Below are 16,131 nucleotides of genomic sequence, written 5' to 3'. Positions count from 1 at the left end.
GCCATTAGGCTATGCCTCACCGCGAGCAATTACTAAACCAATCAAAGAGTCAAGGACCTCGACTGTGGTCGCTGTAAAGAAAACAGCTTGCCCCAACCGACAAAGCTGCTGAACAGATAACAAGTTCACCCCAAGCTGAGGGACATGATATACATTGACCAGCGAAGCCAAATCCGAACCCTTGTTAGTGGCAAAATTGACACAATCTTGACCCTAAATCTTGATCGAGAAGTTGTTTTCTACACGGACCCGCCCGGTTGCAGGGGCTCCACTGTCCTCTATAGGAGTCATGTGATGTGTAGCTCCACTATCATGTGATGTGTAGCTCTATAGGAGTCATGTGATGTGTAGCTCCGCTTTCACAATCCAAACTGGAGTTGAAGTGCCCGACTGTGACGAGTGGGCCTTTGCAGTAACCTCGTCGGGAGGTAACTCACAGATGTGGACGAGACTCGCATTTGATGTCTCTATGAAGACGATATGAGCCTTTGCAAACCAGTTAGACAAGCCCTCTGGAGTTGAGAACGTTGTCGACTGAGATGATTGTGCGGTGGCAGTGTGAGTCTGACCTTTAAACTGCCCCTTGTCATCACCATGCCTTCCCTGCTGGGGGTTGCTCGACTGAGGGGCGAAGGTCTGAGACTTAGGTTTTGGTGCTGTGCCTCGTGCCTTTGATCGTCAAAATGGCCAACCTTTTGACAATGTTGACAATACCTATTCTTTTTAGGTACATTCTGCCACCCAGGTTTGAGTTGTGACTGGGAGTTTCCTTGAGAATCCCTAGATTGATTTAGCTTTTGAGTCTGATTTTGATTTTGAGTGGAGGTTTGGTTTCGTTTGCCCTTCTCTTGTTGCCCTTTCTGAGAATGAGCAAGAAGAGCCCTCTCTGAAGAGGAATTTATATGGAACTGATCGAACAACTGTGTGTAACGCAACAACTGACACTCAAATTCATAGAATGTTAGCATGATAGGCTTTGAAACCCGAACTAGGAGCCCAAATTATGATAGTCTCAAAGGAGCGATTGGCCAAATGGCGGTCTTAAAGAAACTCGACCTATGTGGCACCAACTTCCTTTCGAGTGCTGACTGCCATTCGGGGTACGGACTTAGCTGGAACTAGCCAAGAGAACTCTCTGGTTGATAAGGTTCTCACTGAGGAGGAGTTACATGTTGCCAGTAGACTTGGACAAGGTACCATGCTACTCGATGTTGCAAAATATCTATTGTTATTGAGTAAGCTGCCTCACGAGTATTAGATGCGTGTGCCACACTCCAGTACAATTCGGAGTTCTACAATTGGTTTTTATCCTCATGAAGTGACATGGATTCGTAAATATGTACATAAATAAACAATGAATTTTGTGACCCTATATAGATAATATCAACACACACAAGCAATGATAGTCAAGCGCAGGGAGAAGAGTTGGGTTTGACAGGCTGAGCTCCTCAGGTCCTCCTCTCACCACACATTTAGAAGTTGTGTGACCATTCCCGCCTCCAAGTGGAGGGCATGCAACCCTCATTACTGCCATAGGAAGCCCTGACCAACATCTCTGATGGTGTAGACAAGGTATCGTCCCTTTCTATACACCTTTTCCCTTTCTAGTCTATCCTTTCGGGGATGAGCCCTGCCCCACTCCATGACAACCAGTCCACGCAACTTAGCATAAGCCAAGATTTGCTAATGGCTGGAGGCAAAACGAACATCATCACGGGGGCCGTCTCTCTACAACAAACACTGCATGCCTCACCTCACCCCTCCTCGTCATATGCACTTGATAACCCACAGTGTAAGCCCTTTCATGCGGATAGTTTTATCCTGTCTCAAGGCCTAACCCTTGATTCGCATTTTGCAAGTTCCCCTACGGTAGCAGTCATGGACCATATAGTGCAGCTGGCCTGCAAGGAAGCTCTCCGCTGTTGGAGGGAGCATAAGGCACTAGCGCCCCTGTTGGAGCGCGCGGGTAGCGAAAGCATGAAGATTCTCTTCCTGCATAGCTAGCTCCCACTTATTGCTGAATTTGCATGACTTAGCCTCTTTATATGTCAGAGGCTCACCCTCATCAGTAAGCATCACATAATGCAAAGAGGGGTCATACCTATGTGGCTGCCTTCTTGGGCGTGTAGACCTACGTACCCAATGATCTACATTCTTAGGAATCGGATCTACATCTGGAGGCATGTAATTCAGCATTTATTGGCTGCTGTAAGCCATTTTCAGCATGCTGTTCATGCTGTACAGCACCTTCATTTTCATTTCCAGCACCTGCATTTTCATAATCAGCGAGTCTATCTTGCTGTCCATGACCTCCCTGTGCTTCTATTTGCTGTCCATCATCATCTGGCTCAAAGATAACCGGCTGATCATCAGTTTCAGCCTGTGGTACAGCACCATGAGGCTCATCATTTGAAGTAATAGGTGGCTGGGAATTCTGAAATTTGACCTTTTTCATGTCTTCATCAGAGGCTAAAGTACTTTTCAGCAACTTTGCCTCATTAAACACAACATTACGCCTGCGAACAATTTTCTTGGACTGAGGTAGCCACACTCTATAGCCAAATTCACCCTCATCACCATAGCCCATGAAAATGCCTTTGGTGGATTATTCCTCAGCTCATTTCTAACATGCACAAAAGCATCACAGCCAAATATTCGTAAATGGTCATATGAGGCCGGTTTGCCAGACCAAACCTCCTCAGGGATGTCATTATTTAGGGACCTGTTTGGAGAGCGGTTGCAAATGTGAACCGCGGTTTTAAGTGCCTCTCCCCAAAATTCATGAGGGAGATTAGCAGTGGACAGCATGCACCACACTCTCTCACATAGAGTCCTATTGTATCTTTCAGCCACACCATTTGAAGAAGGGCTGTAAGGGGCTGTAAGCTCCCTCTTGATCCCATGCAAGTCACAAAAGGACTTAAATTCATTAGACGTGAACTCACCCCCATTATTTGTTCTCAAGCATTTCAACTTTCTATCTGTCTGAGTGGTCACGAATGCATGAAAAGTTTTAAAAACAGCAAACACTTCACTTTTCTTTTTCAACAAATAAACCCAAATCTTCATGGAACAATCATCAATAAAAGAGGCAAAGTATGCAGCACCACCCAACGATTTCAAAGGCATGCTACATACATCAGAATGCACCAAGTCCAATACATTTGACTTACGGGAGACACCAGAGTAAAAGGAAATTTTCATTTGCTTTCCAAACTGACAGTCATTACAAAAATCAAGTTTAGAGCCTTTTCCATCAACCCTCTTCAAAGAGGTAAGGACATCAAAACCTTTCTGGCTCATATGGCCTAATCTCTTATGCCATAACTCCAAATGACAGCCAATTTCAGCAACTGCAAGAAACTTGCCATTCAAAGCTTTACAGTGCAGACAATACAGAGTGCCCTTCTTGGTTCCTTTAGCAATCAGCATGGAATCCCTTTTTAATTTCCACAAACCACTACCAAACAGTGTGGTGTAACCATGCAAGTCAAGCTGTCCAGCAGATAGTAAACTCTTCTTGATGCCAGGCACATATCTGACATCTTTCAACACAAGTTCTTGCCCATTATCCAAAGACAAGTGTATGGTGCCAATCCCATCAATGCTGCAAGCATGATTATTTCCAAGGTAAACCTTGCCATAACAGCCTGCATCAAAAGTAGCAAAACACTCCAAGCATGGAGTCACATGGAAAGAGGTACCAGAGTCTACAATCCAAGTCTGAGTGACACAATCATCAACTGACAAAAGTGCATCAATCACATCAGCCTTGGTGATCTGCATATCCTGCATGTGACATACAAGGGCATCATAATCCACTGCACATAATACATCAGCCTCTAAATCTGAGAGCTCCTGTATGACAACACTAGGGGCCACATTGGCCTTTTCCTTGGCTTTACCTGCCTCAGATGCATCTGTCTTTTCCTCTTTCTTCTTTTTGTCTCCTGCATTCTTCTTTCTCTCTTGTTCCTTCTTGTAATACCTGCAATCAGGCTTCTTGTGGCCCTTCCGACCACACTGATAGCATGTAACATCACCCTTTTCTTTTCCTTTGCTCTTGCTCCTGCTTCTCTATCCAGCATTTGCATTTTTCTTTTTAGCCTTGCCTCTAACATTATAAGCTGAGTTGCTGCCTTCTCCACTAGACTTACGTCTAATTTCTTCATTCAAGATCGAACCCCTCACACCATCATATGTGAGATTGGGATTATTACTGAGAGAAACAACCAAAGTCTCCCAAGAGTCAGGAAATGTCATGATCAAAAAGATCGCCCTCAACTTATCATCAAAATCCAAACTTGCATCCTTGAGTTGATTTAAAATGCCAGTAAATGCACTCAAGTGCTCAGCTGCATGCTTGGACTCATCCAGCCGCATATTCACCAACTTGCGCATTAAATGCACCTGATTAACACGTGTGGTGATCTCATAAGTAGTTTTCAACTTCTCCCATATTGCATGACCAGTGTCTAAACCCTTAATGTCTGTCAAAATGTCATCAGTGACACCCATCTTTATATAAGCCACATCCCTTTTATTGACTTTGGCCCAATCCGCCTCAGACATTTGTGCGGGTTTATCCATTTGCAAAGCATCCTCACAATCCTTTAAGAACAGTATGCCCTGCATACGATCTTTCCAAAGATCAAAACCCTGACCGTCAAATCGCTTGATTTCCATCAAACTTTTAATGTCAGAACTGGAAGAAGTTGCAGCCATTTTATCACAAGTACAAGTGTAAAAGCACTGAACTGCAAGAGCACAAGCTAAATCAGCAAATACACTGCTGTTCTTGCATAACCAGCAATAATCCTCTGCTGTTTTGACATAAACCAGCCCACTGCACATGCAAATAATGCAGAAATTTATCAAATTCTGCACAAAATTCCAAATTTCCAGGTCCAAATGTGCGCAAATGTCAGCCAAGCTGACTCAGCTGAGCAAAATTACATCAATACATGAAAAGCCCCAATTTTCCTTGGTCCAATGCCAAGAAATTTTACTCGGATGAGCAAAATTTCAACAAATTTTGAAAAATCCCCAAATTAATTGAGGTCAATGCGCACAATGTCTGCAATTTCTGACACAGATGTCACTGTCAAGCATAAACAGCATCAAATCTGGGAAAAGCCCCAAATTTCAGCCATAAAATTGCCCAGAACTGTGAACTGTGCTTCCGCGTGCAAACCCTTGTCAGTAAGCAAGGGGGTTGCTTGCAGCAGAAGCAAGGGGGCTGCTTGCCCAAAAATAAATAAATAAATTTGACGAATCTGCTGAAAAATGTGACGAATCACCCCGTCACCAGCCATTGACTGTCGCGTGTCCTGCGTCTGATGTCGCCTGCTCAAAAAACATGACGAAACTGCATTGCGTGACCTATGCAGCCTGCGCCTGGCTGCTCGTGACCTGCGTTGACCTGTTTGACTGCCTGCCTGGTCAAAATTGACCTGTCGCCTGTCTATCAGGCTGTCGCTTGCACAAAACGTGACCTGCAACACTGTCGCCTGACTGTCCAGCACATACGCGTGCCTGGAAATAGTGACAACTTGACTTGTATGAGTGACGACTTACTGATTTCTCGCGAGCGAAGAGCTGGTGATGTCTCACGCGGACTTCGAGGAGCGCGAGCACCTTAACCTCAGCTCTGATACCAGTTGTTGGAGCGCGCGGGTAGTGGAAGCATGAAGATTTGCAGCAGAGGAAGTGAACATGTGAGTGAGAGTGAGAGTAAGAGTGACGAACTGATTTGGGTGTACCAACAATGTGTTGGTACACAAAGAATAAAATGTATTTATACTTACGGCCCGTAAGGGTTCATTCACATGTACAACATAACAATACACGTGTAAAATACACGGAGGTGAATAAAGGACCTTTACATCCCAATAGCCCCTACCAGAACCCTACGTGCCTACTCTAAAGAGGTACGCACTAAAAAGAAGCCCCACATGACACCGCCCAAGATGCAGGCCGAAAACTCTCCAAGCCAAGAGGACGAAGGCTCAAGGGAGCACACGGAGTGTGGCAACACCGGCCGTGTAGACCCCCACCAGACGCTCAGGCACCAGGTGCTCGAAAGAGGAGAGGGTAACTCGAGACAAGAGGGAATTTGATTAATTGTTTAAAAGCATTCTTGAAACAACTGCGGCCAGGGACTACATCATCCAGGTCCCGGCCGATATCTTCGCCGCCCAGCCTCACAGGAGCCCCTTACCCGCACAACCCCAGTTGCCTGACCACCCGGACTCACCCCGCCTCGTACAAATAGAGTAGCCCCTACGTTGTATAAGCTACTTAACAAAGGCCATCCAGCTATAACTTTTTGTCTTTAAATGGTTAAAGGAGTAGGCTCCCCACCTGTATACACTTCCCTTACCTATTGCTAATATATGCCACGTCTTTAACAAGCACTAGAATATGCATCGCAATCAGCATCATAGGAATTTGATAAAGTAATATCTTATCGTGTTGCATCTGTTCGTTATACTTGATGCATGCGACTTGCATATACTCTCATGAAGTGACAAGCGGATGTAGGACGATGTAGGTCTTTGTGCGAAAGTGTTTAATGCCCAAGACCACCAACCTCACAAAGAGCCATGACAAAGTCACGCTGCCGAAAGTGAACATCTTCCTTGCCGATCACCCACATTGCATGGCCCAAAGCATGATCATAACCACTTTCTCTTTGTGGGTTACACTCTACACTGGGCACTCACGGCAGTTGTTACCTCAAATGTACCAACATCGCACGTTCCAAACAGGGTTACAAAATCTCAAGTGTATCTCCCCATCTCAACAACTGTTTCTCTAACAACAAGGCTAGGGCACAATCATCACTGTAATATCCATTTCCTGAGCCTTCAAAGCTCGACATTTCCCAACCCATTGAAAGGCTGATAGCCTCAACATGTTGCAATGGTTGTACTCAGGCAAGTTCCCAAAAAAAAGAGAAAAAAAAAGGAAAAAAAAAGGAGAAAAGAAAAAGAAAGAAAAGAAAAAGAAAAAGAAAAAAAAAAGGAAAAACAAAAAGAAAACAAAAGAAAAGAGATGAAAAGATAAGAAGCATCCACGATCACAGCACAACACCTAGGGGTCCTCAAATTAGGTACGTAAAATGACCTTGATCGGCTGGCTTCGTCCCTAGTTCCCTAGCCATAGTAACAAGAGACGGAGGGGACGATAATGTGGGACGGGGGGACGCAGTCCCAGGGACGGGACTGGGCGGAGACATTCCGGAACGGATGGACGTCCCGTCTCCGAATGGAGACACCGGTGAGCCAAGCGAGGATGCGTTCCCGGAACACGTGCGTGTCAGGGACGCCAATTGGGGACGGCCCAGGGAGCTGTTGGGCCATTTTTGAAAAAAAAACATTTGACTGTTTGGCTGCCAATGGCCATTTCTACCATGCTCTTGCCAATGTTTCCTATATAATGCTCCACTCTTAAGCTACACTCACAATCCAAGGCCAATAGTCAACTTCTTAAGGCTCTTTCTCTCCCTCTCAAGTCTCAAGTCTCAAGGTTGAAAGCCGGCGTGCTCAAGACTCTTTCTCTCTCTTTCAAGTCTCAAGTCTCCATTCTCTCCTCCCTTGGGCCTCAAGCCTCAAGGCTAAGGCTTAAGCTCTACTATCTACATACATTGTACAATGTACATGTATTATGTTACTTGTTCATTGTTACTACATACTACATAGTACATAGACTATACTACTTAGTACTATAGTCTATAGTACATACTACATGCTCATTGCTCTACTATCTACTCTCTTTCTCTCCCTCTTAAGTCTCTAGAGTCTACACTCTACTCTCTCTCCCTTGGGCCTCATAATTCATTGCTCAAGCCTCAACTTTCAAGGCTCAAGGGCAAACTTCAAAGGCTACTTCTCATCAAACTTTCCAAGTTTCTATCATCTATGGCATCTTCATTGGCTTCCCCATCTACAAACCAACCCACATCTACTGCGGCATCCACCTCTTCACAAAATGATAATCATGAAGGAACCATCGGTCCCACTCGAAGGAGAACACCCACGATACATTGATGGTCATGGTGGGATGAGGTCAATTGCCTATGTATGGTTCGAGAGGCGGTCCTAGAGCATGGATATGCAAACTTTGTGAATACAAACGTAGTGGCGGTGCCAACAAGGTGCAAGCTCATCTCTTGAGTGAACCCAGGAATGAGGTGAGATATTGCACAAAGGTGACCCCGGAGAAAAGACAAAAGCTTCTTGATAAGCTTGCAATCTATGAGGTGGCTGAAGCAACAAGGCGATCTTCACAAGTGGCCATTGATCCCAATCTCATGGTGGGGACACGAGGACATCCTATGGAGGCTAGCGGTAACTTGGGTAGAGGTGTGCCATCACATACCTTTCCATCGACACCTTTTGCATGTGGCCCATCCGCATCGACCACCCCATCTTCTCATTCTCGCCAAAGTACCCTCCAGGAAAATTGGAATCCTTGCTTGAAAGAAGAGACAGACATGGCCGTGGCTCGTTTCTTCTTTCATGATCACATTGCTTTCTGTGTGGCTTGGTGAGTTTCTAGTGTCAAGTGATAAATAATAAATTATTATGTTCATTTAACACTATTATTTATCATCATATTGATTCTTAACATGCTCTCTTTGATTTATGAACATTGAATAGGTCTCCATACTTTAGAGCCATGGTTACGAAGATTGGGGAATATGGTTCTTCCTATGTTTCCCCCTCTTTGGAAACCCTTCGCACCACCCTTCTCGAAAAGAAGAAGAGGAGTGTCGAGGCTGCTATGGCAAATATGAAGGAGCTATGGGCCAATAATGGTGTCACACTTGTGGTGGATGGATGGAGTGACACCCGCAAGCGGTCTATTCATGGAGTGGTGGCCTACTCTCGTGGAGAGATGTATTTTGTCGACTCACATGACGCCTCCGGCTCCGGGAAGTCCGCCGATGTGCTTGTTGCGGAGTAGGCAACAACTTTAGAAACCATGGGAGCAGAGAATGTGGTGACCATTTGTGTAGATGGCGAACTGGCAAATCGAGCAGCAAGGAACATACTTTAAACCACGTATCCTCACATCACCGTCTCTTCTTGCATGGCCCATTGTCTTAACAATCTCATCAAAGACATTGGGGCCCTACCATGGATAGCTCTTGTCATGGATAAAGGCAACAAAATTGTCACCTTTGTCCTCAATCATGGGAGGATTCGCCATGAGTTCACCAAGAGATCAAACCTCTCTCTGCTCAAATATTCAGAGACACGGTTTGCTTTCAACTTTTTCATGTTAGGCCACTTGTCCACATGTAGCAGGGCATTACGAGGACTCTTCCTTAGTGATGAGTTTTCTAGCATGCCAGAGGCTTCCACAGCAAGGGGACAAGAGTGCAAAGCACGAGCAAATGACATGGCATGGTGGGAAAGAGTGAAGCGCATTGACACCATGATCAAACCAGTCATGGACCTCGTGAGGGTTGTCGATGGCATGTTGCCATGCATCGGCAAGGTATATGAGGCCATGGATCGGATGATAGAGTGCCTCAAGGTTTATGTTCCTGATGAGGACTACGATGAGATCAAATCCATGTGTGTGACAAGGTGGGATGCCTACTACTCCCCTCTCCATGCAGCAGCCTACATGGTGGATCCCAAATTTCAAGGTTGCAAGCAGGAAAAGAACAGAGAGGTTAGCAATGGCTTCAGGATTATCTTGGACGTCTAGTGCCAGACGTAGGTATCAAACACAAAATCAGAGATCAATTGCAATTATATTGTGAGAAGAGGGGTGGTTATGGATTGCCAGATGCACAGACGGTCCGCTTTAAGATCGGCTCAGCACTTTGGTGGGAGGATTATGGTGCAGATGGTCTAGAGTTGCAGCAATTTGCCATCCGCATTCTCTCACAGTGTTGTGGCTCCAGTTGCTTGGAGCAACTTTGGTTAGTGTATAGCCACATCGCCTCTAAGAAGAGGAACCGCCTTGGAGTGCATCATGCCAATGATTTGGTATTTGTGAGTTCCAACTTGCGAATGCTTTGCAAAGGCATGGTTAAGAAAGCAGATTCATTCATTGAATGGGAGCAGGCACAACAGGATCTAGAGGTTGACCCACTTCACACAGCTGAGATTTTGGAGGACCTTGAGGGCATAGGTGAGGAGGAGGCACAATTTGTCGAGGACTTCACAGAGTCCGTGGAGATTCCGCTTTATCCCACTGTCCGACCCACTACTTAGTCTCGACTCTCGACTCTCTAGAGCACTCTAGACTCTTGAGTCTTACGATTTACCCTCATACTTAGCGTTTGCCATTATGTCATGTGGCATTTTGATATTTTGTATTTATTTTTGAATTTAGTATTTACACTCTCCTCCCATCTTCTACGTACATTTGTCATTGTAGTTTGAGCCTTGGCTCTTGACTCTTGAGTGACAAATGGTCACGAGTCTTTTGGATTTCCTAATATGATGCTCTATTTTCTTCTATTTGGTGCAAATGTGTCCTTCAAATGTTCCTCTCTTAGAGTAGATTAAGTGTGATTTTAAAATACTAAAAAAAAAAAGCTTTTTAATTGCCCTTTTTTCCCTCGTCCCCGGGACGGTCCTTTACCGTCCTTTACCCAACCCCGTTCCTGTTCCCCGTCCTTGTCCCCGTTTCCGTTCCCTGTCCCATGTTACTATGTCCCTAGCCATTTAGCATCACCCACAATTGTCCATGGCACATCCAGGGCAGGATACACCTAGGATCTTGTCTCGTCTATGGTTAGACCTGTCACCCTGACCCATTCGCACGATTCCCTCTTGCACTCCTCCTTAATACCATTGCAATTGATTGTAGTAAGCACTGCATGAATGGCCATGAAAAGTACACCATACTCATCGAGTAAGTCCAATAGCTACTAGCTACCGAAAGAGCGGTGTCCTTGTGTTCAATTATGCTACGTCGTGCAGTCACAACGCAAAGGATGTCTCATACACCTACCTGTTTACTTCTCCTCACAAGGACGACTTTGCTTCATCACATGTTACACAAAATCAGACCCGTGGTTTTCTAACTACGTAATATCCAAGTATACACGAGCACTCACCTAATATTTACACCGAAATATATACACAGTTTGGGTTTTCAAGTGCAGGACAATACTCTCAGCTTGCTTAGAGTTCAACCTATCTCCCAAACTAATTGACTACGTCTTGTGCACGATAAAGAAAACTAGCACTACCCCGAGGGAGAGACCACATATGAGAGGTTTTTCAATTGCAGGTATTGAAGACTCCAACGAAAGTGTCGTTCCCTCTTCATCGACACTCAACTCTGAATTTTTATCCTTTATCATCCTACAAGCCCGCCAAGACTCGCCATGTGCAGAATCCTAAAAAACCAATACCTGTGCCAGCCCAACGCAATTTTCAACGGTGAACAGCCCTATCCCCAACTCCAACCACCCTACCACCAGCCACGCATGCCAACAATGTGGCCCCTACTAAGAAGACTGCTAGGGTTTGCACTGAGAACACACAGTATACAGCCACGATAGAAACACAAAGACAAAGACACAGACACAGAGGGCAAAACTCAAACCCTAAACGCAAAACTCAAAACTCAAACCCTAAACACAAAACTCAAAACTCAAACACAAAAAATCAAACACAAACAGAAGAAGGGAGAGAGAGAATAAAACTCTGAAGTGAATGAATGCTGTAAATGAATGTAAGAGTGTACAGTGTGCTCAGGGGCAGAGCAATGTCAGAGTGTGACGTCCACCGAAGACAGATCCCAAGTCTATGACCACCAATCGGAGTGTAGGAGTGCTGAATAGTGAATGGCAGCAGGCTGGTCACCAAAACACAGCAGTCTGGAGGCTGGAAACTAGTAAACGCAGTAGTGTACCACCGATATCGGGGATTGGAAACTGTGCACAGTCTGCTGCTAATAGCAGGCTGAAACAGTGTCTGAGAGTGTTAAGGTCTGCAATGCTGAAAACGCAGGCTGGCTGATGCTGGAGATGATGGACAGCAGGCTGCATAGCAGTCTGGGACAGTTTGGAGCAATCGCCTACAGCAATGGATAAACTGAAGATGATGTGGTTGCAGTCGATGATGGCTAGACAACAGATGGAGGCGGGCTGCAGGCTGGAAACTGGGCGCCAACAGCAACAAAGGGTGTGTGGGCTGGTGTAACCTGCAAAACAAGGTTCATGGCTGAATGGGGGCAGCTTGTCTATTTATAGATGTGGAAGGGCGTCCCAAAAATTAGGGTTTTCACTAAACTTTCTCGAACTGCTCCTTGGTTTAGGGTTTCCACTGAACTCTCTCGAACCGCTCCCCGTTTTAGGGTTTTACTCTAAAATAGCATTTTTAGTGTGTTTTGGAACTGTTTAAGAGGCTAATCAGTGAGTAATGCATATTTTAGCTCAACACCCCCTCTCAGGCCCAAAACTCAGCCGAAAGGTTAGGCCAGCTATGGTGATGTTTATGTACCCCAAGGCATCCCACCCCAAAGCAACCAAGACATCGGACAAAGGGTGCACGTCGGCTGCCCAGTGGCCTACTAAGACTACAGAGGCGATGGTTATCTTACCAAGGGAATCCAAGTAGTCATCTTAGAGAGGACAAGGCATCGGACAAAGGGTGCACGTCGGCTGCCAGTGGCCTACCAAGCTCTACAAAGGTGGATGGAACTACATGGAACCTTTGTGTGTGTGTGCTTTTTTTTTTTTGAATAAGTGTGGTAAATTTTATGGGATGCGACCGATTGAGGAATAGTGACCAAGAAGACGGGAGTAGGGAGGGTACACTCAACACATCACAAAAAAGTACAAGCTAACCCATCCACTCAGGATGTCGAAGACGAGGAAAAGTAGGTGATGAGGTATCCATGTGATGAAGAAGGATGGTGGTGTGGTAGCAACAGCCACCGGGGGGAAACAACTTAAGATCTGCTCAAGTGGTGCTCTGCACAATGAGATGCAAAGTATGCTACATACTAAAGAATGCTCATGCAGCAGGTGCCACTTGGACAGTGTCCCTCATGGGGAAATTATTCACTTGTCCAAGCGTCCTAATACAAAGATGATGAAATCATGCAATGCAAAGGGTAAGATACAACAAGGGGGAGAAGCCGATGTCGAAGACAAAGTGCTAAAGCCTGTAGAATACCAAGAAGGGTAGGAATGCCCTCTCAACTTGGATGTAGATGCCGAAGAAGGAAGAGGAGCTTGATGCCGGTCTTCGTGTGGTGCCGAGAACCATAAGGAATGAAGAGAAGGAGGAAGCATCCCAGCTGGAAGAGCTAGGTAGAAGTTATCGCCATGATAGCATCAAGAGAGATGCTGCACGATCCACCTCGCGAGAGGAAGCCTCCATGCTAGTAGAAGATCAAAACTCCAAGGATGATGAAACCATGACGGAACGACGCACATCCTAAGTCTCCAGCCCAGGTAGGACTGGGCAAATCTGCATGTTAGCCCTACACTAAAAACAAAACCTACAAAAGAGATCAAAGTCTACAATCACAGAGGTCAGTGGTGAGATGCTTCAAAAACAAAACAAAACAAAAATGAAAAGCTAACTCAAGGAACAAGTGCAAAGATGCAAATGTGTATGCGTGTGTGAGTAAATGCAACGGAAGACTTAAAATGTAGAGACAAAAATCCTATGGGTCCGACTTTAAGAGTGCGAAAAATGAATACTAGACTGACCTAGGGTATCTGAAAGGACCTAGAGACATCCTAGTCTAAGAAGGTGGCCACCCACCATCGCATACGTCCAGTAGCAGGGCTCTGCCAAGGGAACACTTGACGAGGTGGGGAGGAAGGTGAGATAGATGCATGAAGTGCAATGGGATCGGGACCTGCAGACCAATCAGCCAATCCTTCAAGAGTAGAGAAGGATGGCCGCTCAGGCTGTCCGTATGCCACATGTCTAGCAGTCGCTATGGGGGCTGAAGGAGCAGATGGGGCAACAACGGAAGGCGTAGCCCCACTGGACTGTGAAGTCGTAGCGGTCTGTTGAGGCTTTTAAGGTGGAAGACCTTGGGCCTTGGAGTGACACTCCTCGTCCATACGGCCTGCTCTCTGGCAATGTGTGCAAAACCGGTTTTTCTTAGGGAGTTGCTGCCAGATAAGTCTTGATTCTTTGGTTCCATCATCTGAGGAAGAGGAGTCACCCTTTGATTGGCTTGCCTTCGCATCTAGCGAGTTCTTGCCATTGGTGGTTTTCCCTCCCGAAGAAGAGGCAACCAACCCCCTCTGCTTTGAATAAGGCTGTGATGAGGATTTCTTCTGGACTTGATCACGCAGCCTTGCGTAACACAAAAACAGGCACTCAAACTCGGGTTGGCAATCAAGGTTGGGAGATGATGTGTTGAATGAAATCGAAGTATTTTGCGGGCAACTTATTTAAGAAGAATGTAACCTGATCATCATCTGACTTTGGAGAGCCAGTAGTGGCGAACTCGGGAAGTAACAGCCTGTAGTTAGCCAGCTTGACTTTCAGATCATCCCCTTCCTTAAGAGAGAACTCTTGAAGCTCAAAGTCGAGATTGATGCGCCGAGTACGATCATGAGCCGCATAGCGGTCGAGAAGGTAACTCCAACACTTTGACGTGTGCAGAAAGTGGTGCAACTGAGAGTGAAACTCAGAAAGCAATCCCTACATCAGCTCAACATTGGCTGTAGCATTGCAGACTCTCCATTGACGGATATAGTCAGGGTGAGCTAGTCAAGGGTCCGGCATAGGCTCTAGACCAATGACGAGGTCCCAAAGACCCTGAGATTCAAGCACTTGTTGCATGAAAATCGACCAAGTAGTGAAATTTGACCCGTTAAAACGTGTCTTATCCGTGAAGGCATTCTTGGCCATTGCAATAGGAGTGGTAGTACTCGGAGATGGATAGTGTGAAAAAGTGTAGTGGAGGTAGGATGGGGGGGTGAAATACACTTGGGAATGGGCCCCAGAGTGCCCACTAGGCATGCGGGTAGTGTGCAAGGTGGATCCATAGGTAGGGATGGGCTGACTAGGCATGGGCATGATAGCCACATGAGGAACCCAAGGAGGTAGGATGAGAACATGGGGAGTAGAAGATGGAAATCCCTACGTAGGTGTAACCCAAGAAGAGTGTGAAGATGCACCATAAGCTGAGGATGGAAACCCTTGCATACAAGTGGTCATGGGAGATGTGAAGCTGGGGACAGTGAGGGTGATACCCATCACAGTCAACCCAAGAGTTATGGGTGTGCTCATTTGCTGAAAGGTGAGAGGCACTGTGTTAAAGGATGGCATTTCTCCTAACGAAGTACCATGGTGCAAAGAGGTAGAGAATGGGGTGGAAAAGAAAAATGTGGTAGGAGCGGAGATGGAAGATCCAACCCTTAGGGTGCGTGAAGCAGATGTGAAGTGTAATCCAAGATTTTGGAAAGATGATGAGAGATGATCAAGGTGTGATATAGAAGAGGGTGGAATGAGAGGGAAGTGAGAAGTGTGTGATATATGCTCAAATGAAACAGAAGCTGTAGATATATTTGAATTCTGTTTGCTTCGTGAGCCCCTCTATTGAAGTTCACATACGCAAAGCCATCCGGATCCTGTACCTCAAAAGAAGAAACAGGCAAGGGTTTTGATTCATGCAATACAAAAGAATTGAACAAACTTGACATTGGACCTGACTGAGATTTTGAAGATGGATCGGCAAACGTTCCGAATGCCGTATGTCCTCCATGATCGGAGAGGTGGCGAGCCTCACCAACCGGTCCGGATGTGGTAGCAAAACTGGTAGGAGGGGTGTAAACATCACCATACTTGTTGCGATAGTACTCCTTAAAGTCCTCCTCTGTCATGTTAGTGAAATTTGGTGAAGGTGGAGTGTCGTCCTCCTCACCGAGTCCATAATGCCGTCTCAAGGCCTCCAATGATGGAGAAGCCTGATAAGACATAATAGGAACTAGAGAAGAAGGTGTCTGGGACATTGTGATTCGGTTACGAGCCGTATTGTGTGCCTCGCACAAAGACTAGCTCTTAACAATATCCGCAGGATACTCTTTACAAGAGCACCGACTTTGATACCATGTTAAGAAGATTGCTAGGGTTTGCACTAAGGACACACAGAGCGTACGACAACGACAGAAACACAAAG

General features: G+C 45.8%; 1 pseudogene; it reads left to right on the top strand.

Moving 5' to 3' along the window:
* Nucleotides 1-8,057: 8,057 nt before the first annotated feature.
* LOC148014667 (uncharacterized) lies at nucleotides 8,058-10,235 on the top strand (annotated as a pseudogene).
* Nucleotides 10,236-16,131: the final 5,896 nt, after the last annotated feature.

This window comes from Lygodium microphyllum, chromosome 25 (genome assembly GCF_053477565.2).
Source record: "Lygodium microphyllum isolate KBCC chromosome 25, Lygodium_microphyllum_v1.1.10, whole genome shotgun sequence".
Taxonomy (NCBI): Eukaryota; Viridiplantae; Streptophyta; class Polypodiopsida; order Schizaeales; family Lygodiaceae; genus Lygodium; species Lygodium microphyllum.
Note: the sequence above shows the minus strand (reverse complement) of the source record. Positions and strands in the feature narration are given on the sequence as shown.